Source organism: Fukomys damarensis, unplaced genomic scaffold, assembly GCF_012274545.1.
Source record: "Fukomys damarensis isolate Sample0158 unplaced genomic scaffold, DMR_v1.0_HiC HiC_scaffold_16, whole genome shotgun sequence".
NCBI lineage: Eukaryota > Metazoa > Chordata > Mammalia > Rodentia > Bathyergidae > Fukomys > Fukomys damarensis.
The window spans coordinates 28,569,656-28,575,614 of NW_022900928.1; positions in this window are offsets into that span (position 1 = coordinate 28,569,656).

Genomic DNA, 5,959 nt, shown 5'->3' on the forward strand with positions numbered 1-5,959 from the left:
GCATTAGCTGACAAGAAATTGCTGCTACTTCTATTCAGTTATTATTATCATTATTTTCTTATTAAGGTAGAGTATTGACTGCAGCCACCCCTAGTCTCTGGAGTCAGAGAGCAGGGATCAGAATTACCCACTGGAAGCAGAGCTCAGTTCCTCACTTGCCTCAGTGGGACCCAGCTCCTGATAAACACTGGGTGTCTGCGGGTGCGCGCGCCACCCTGCGAGCCCAAGGCAGGGCGGCGGGGTCGGCGTTCTAGAGTCCAGCCCAGCACACGCTCGCGTGTGTGCACGCGTGTGCACGGCTGTGCGCGCGGGCCTGTTAAGCGTGTATTTGTGTGGATGGTGAGGTGTGCACGTCTTTGTGCAGCTGTGCGTGTGTGCGCACGGCCATGGGTATGAGCGCGCTTTGCCGAGCACTCCGGGGCAGCCTTTGTGTGTGCGGGTGATAAAAGGCCGAAAAACCTCGGGTCCACAGACTCCAAGGCCCAGCCTGGGGCGGCGCCCCCCATGGGACGGTGGGAGACTCCAGAAGCCTGGCCAGGCCTTGGCCCGGTGCTCCACCCTCCCCACCCCCACCTCTCCGGAGAGATAACGCTCCGACAGCTCAGCGGGGACAGGAAAGGAGTGGAGGGGCAGCAGACTGTCCACACCGGGGGATTGGTGGGGTAGGAGAGTGCCAGAGGTCAGCAGGGGCGGGGGTGGCAGCCAGAAGAGGAAGCTGTGCGAAGAGGAGATAAGAAAGGGGCAGAGAGCGGGCCCTTCTGTAGGTCTGGTCTGAGCATGTGGCTTGGCTGGGGAGCATCCCGGAAAGCGCTGAGGTCCAGCTCCACGGTCGGCTGCTGCGAATGACCCTGGACACCAGCTCCCTCGAAACCAACTCCAGACCTCTGAAGTGGGGGTACCAATTGCAGCCTGAACACGAGTTAATAGCCTGAAGGGACTCTCGCGTTTGCTGGCTTTCCTGGGTGCCTGCACACAGTCGCAGCAGGTTAACCCACCCCTCTGCAGGCTTCATGGTGCCCTCAGAAATCCTGGCTCCTCTCCTAAGCACCTCCCTACCGCCCATCCCCACCCCCGGGGGAAAAAACAGCAGGTAGGTTCCTCCCCTTACAAGGTGCTAAGAACCAAGAGGCTAAGAAGGGGCAGGTTAGGGCTGGGCTTTAATCCATTCTCTAGCTCCTAGCAGAGATCTTTAGTGGGCCCGCTTTGCCAGAGGCCTCTTCTTGCTTTACAGGTAAAGGCAGAATGTGAGGTCTTTCTCTCCCCCTCACCACTAGGATTTGGCTAATTGGACCTGATAGGTCCCTAATATTAGAGTATTAATGGAAAGAAAGGAAGCTACCATTTACTGTGATGCACTTGTGGGCCTGGAAATACCGCCTGTAATTATGCTCAGAAGTAGTTACCTATGCTGTTTATATAGATGTGCTGTTTATATAGAGCTGGTAATGATATCCCAGTATAATTACTATAATTATGTCCAGACTGGGGGAGAGTGGAGGCTGATGGGTAGGCAGGGTGGTCTATGTCTGGGCAATATTAACAGTTAGGAGAGCTGGGCATGGTAGCACACGCCTGTAATCCTAGCATTTGGGAAGCTGATGCAGAAGGATCGCTGTGAGTTAGAGGCCAGCCTGAACTACATAGTGAGACTCTGTCTAAAAAAAAAAGAAAAGGAAAAAATTATGCCAGGCATGGTGGTGGAGGCCTGTAATCCCAGCTACTCAGGAGGCTGAAGAGAGAAGATCATGAGTTCAAGGCCAGCTTGAGTGGCATAGTGAGACTTGAGTTCAGAGGGCGGGGGGGGGGCATGTGTTTAAGGCCCAGAACCCTACCTACCAGCCTCAGCCCTAAGAGGAAGCCACCAGCTGTTTCTGCAGGGGTCAGGGATCTGGAGAGGAGCAGACCAGAGTCCTCCTTGCTGGCAGGAGGCTCACGTATGAGCCAGAAAGGCCTGTAACCAGGATGGAAAGGCCAGATCCTGCCATCTACACATCCTTGTCCCCATCTACAAGGGTTGATCAAATAATAATGAATGTTTAAATTTTTTAGTTTATTTCTTGATTTTTGTTCTTTGGTACTGGGGATTAAACAGGACCTTGTGCTTGGGAGGCAAGCACGGTGCCCCTGAGCTAAATCCCCAACCCCATATGTTCATTTTATTTTTTATTTTTTATTTTTTTGGTTTTTTGAGACAGGGTCTCACTATGTAGTTGAGACTGACCTGGAACTCACTATGTATCCCAGGCTGGTCTCAAACTCACAGCGATCCTCCTGCCTCAGCCTCCTGAGTGCTGGGATTACAGGCATGCACCACCACACCTGGCCATGTGTTTAAATTTTTAAAAATATATTACAGTAAAAGACACATTGTCATTAATCCCCCTCAAAATACTACCCCTGATTTCAAATGTGCTTATCCCATCATCCTTGCCACTGTCTTTGGGGTGAGGGGTTACAGGGTCTCATTATGCAGTCTAGGCTGGGCTTGAACTCACTACATAGTCCAGACTGGATTCTAACTGCCTGGGCCTTCCAAGTGCTGGGATTACAGGTGTGTGCCACCATGCCCCGTGGCTTGCCACTTTCTAAAGCAGTTCTGGAAGTCCTCTTTCCTGAGTGTTTTTACATAATGTGATAAAAAAATATGGTGAATGTTGCTACATAATATCCAGTGAAAAGGCAGGCTCTTAAAAACATTACAATGTATGAGAAAATGAAAAAATGGAAATAAAGTGTTTGCAAATGGGGAGGGTAGGAGGGGGTGAAGGGAGGGCAGGGACAAGGGGAAAAAATGAGAACCAAGATCTGTCATGTAAAGGTACAGGATCCCAATAATGAATGTAACTGTACTGCATACCTAAAATGTACTGATAAACTCAATAAGGAAAAAAAAACATTACAATGTGTCCTCATCCACCTTATTCACCAGATCTGGCACCATGTGACTTCTCACTAATCCCCAAATTCAGAATGGCCATAGAAGGTAAATGTTTTATCCCTTCTCAGCCTTTTGGCTAATGTTTTAAATCAATTCAGTACACTGAGGCAGCCAAGCCAATACAACACACAAAAGAGGACTTCCAGGGCTGCTTCAGGAAGCAACAAAAACCATGGGACAAGTGAGTTCGAAGCAAGTGGGAGTATTTTGAGGGAAATCAATTTACTGTAATACATTTTGAAAATTTAAACATTGTATTTTTTTATCACATTGCATAAAGCATAGGTTCCACCACACCAGATAAAGTCTAATGGTGCTCCTCATGCTAAAATTCAGGCAAATCCTTCTTTATGTTCACTAAGTATTTGTATTTATTTTACTATAACAAATAATGTTTTCCATTACATCTGAGTAAAACAAACAGTCTGGAAAGATGCACCAGATGGTTTCTGGCCCCCACCCCCTGCTCCCACATAGCTGTCCTTTGCCCAGTTTGGACAGCATGGCTCTAACATTTAGGGACACCAAACAGATTGGTAGCTGTGGAGCCAACATGAGGAATGTCATCCACATGAGCCTGCAAACTTCACAAGGGGCTATGTGTTGTGGCTGATGCTACTTGATGCTCATAATTCTGTGCGATAAATGTTCTTTTTGCCTCTTAAAAAAAATACAAAATGGACAGATTCCCAGAGAAACTAAGTGGTTTGCCCAAATCCATAGCACTCTCTTGACCTTGACCTCTGACCTCCCTTTTTCTAATGCTCCCAGAGAGAAGCTAGTACAGAGTAGAGCCAGAATTTGATCCTTGATTGACTGTTTATTCAGTAACTGAATGTGCCACCCATGGTTCTGGAAATTTACAAGTACGTGGAAAATAGGACAAACAGAGCTTCCACTGCAAGGAGGGATCTAGGATGGGGGAAGAAGAGGTAAGAGAGGACTTTTGCTGTATGTGTCAGCAAACATGGGAAACATATCTATGTATTCTTTAGATAGATAATCAAAATTAATAAAAATGAAAAAGTAATGTTGAAGAGAATCCTGTATGTCAGCAATATCATTTCAGGCTAGGGACAAGGGACAAGTGCTCTTAGAAAAAGCTCTCTAGCTGGGCTTGGTGGTATACACCTATAATCCTGACACTCAAGAGGCTGAAGCAGGATGAGCACCAGGAGTCTGAGGCCAGCCCATGCTACATAGGGAGTTCGAGACCAAACTGAACCACATAGTAACACCCTGTCTCCAAAAAAGGAGAAAAAGGGCTGGGTGGGCAAAGGAGGAAGATGAGCAGCGGGTCTGTGGAGGGTGGTTCCTGCTTTGTAGATGAGAAAACAAAACCCTTAAGAGGGGCAGTGTCAAAGCCAAAGACATAGCAAACAAAAGGTAGAGCTAGGGCTCAAACCTAAAGCTTCCAGTTTAGCTGGGTAGGTAGCTGAATGTCAGCCTGCATCAGAGTAGGTGGATGCAGGGGTGGTGAGTTCTTATCTTCCCCTCAAGAAAGGATTTGCAGTTGGCTGATGCTATCCTTTGAGATGTTAGGGGTTAAGAAACCAAGACTGCCGGGCATGGTGGTGCAAGCCTAATCCCAGCACTTTGGGAGGCTGAAGCAGAAGGATCACAAGATCAACCCTGTCTCAAAATAAAAAATGTAAAGTGTTGGGGATGTATCTCAGTGCCAAGGCCCTAAAAAAGGAGAAGAAGGAAATAAACAAGGAGCAACTAGAATTACCCATGTATGTAATCCCAGCCACTCAAGAGGTTTCAGCAGGAGGATTTTCAGTTTGAAGTCAGTCTGGGAAATTTAGTAAGACCCTGTCTCAAGACAGTTTTTCGAAAAACTAAAAAGGCTGGGGATGCAACTCAGAGCTCCCACTCAGCTATCACAAAAAAGGAGGAAGGGAGGAAGGGACGGAGGGTGGAAAAAGAGAAACCAAGGAACTTCACTACCTCCCCCCAGTGAGAGATCTAAGTGTAAAGCCTGATGTACCCCTGGCCCACCTCAGTCCATGTCAGTGAACTCCTGGACTTCTGCCTCTTGAGTGTCTCCCCATAAAGCTAGAGAACTAGGAAGGGACGAGGCCATGCTGGTCCTGGAGGGTGGCACGAGGAATCTGCCCTTCCGCTGTAGATCAATGAAGAGGCTTCGAAAGATTTAAGCAGAGAGGTGAGGAGAGCTTGAGAAGATCGGTCTGGCTGCTCCGTGAAGAATGGATCAGACAATGGCCAGAGGGAATGAAGGCCCAGTGAAGACCCTTTAGGAGGCAGTGTCAGCAATGCGAGAGGAGAATGATGACTGCGTTCCAGGTAGACGACTCAGGACAGCTGCAAAGTCAGAGAGGAAGGAAAGGGCCTGACCCTTGGGGGAGAGTCAGTGTGCCACAGAGAAAGGGAACGGGAGGCACTGGGAAGGGAGAAGGGACCATTTCCCCAGGAAGCGGGCCACAGGGTTGCCTCCCCAACACGGCAGGGGCTGCTCTAGGTCAGCCTAAGAACTCCACTCCCTGTTGAAAACTGTTTATTTTATTTCTTTTTAAGACAAGGTCTTGCTGTATAGTTTGGCTAGCCTTGAACTCATGGCAATCCTCTTGCCTCAGCTACCCGAGTGCTGGGATTACAGGCATGTGCTGCCACACCTGGCTCGTATAGCAGATTATTTATTTATTTATTTATTTTGGTGCCAGGGATCGAACTCGGGTCCTTGCGCTTGCAAGGCAGGTGGCGGAACCACTGAGCTAAACCCCCGGCAAGATTTTTAAATTGAATTTTTTTCTAAACTTCTGACAATAGAAAAAATATTAATTATCGAGGCCATACTCTAAGTTAAATAAATAGGACACACATGTGTAAGTACCAGATCTAAGGTGTGAAACACTAAAAGTGTAAATAAGGTTCAAATTGTATAATTGATAATGTGAAATAGGAGGAAAAGAGCTAAGGAATAAGGAAAGGTGGAAGGGTAGAGGAAAGGAAAAAAAAAGTATGAGAAAAGCAAAAAATGGAAACAAAGTCTTTGTAAAT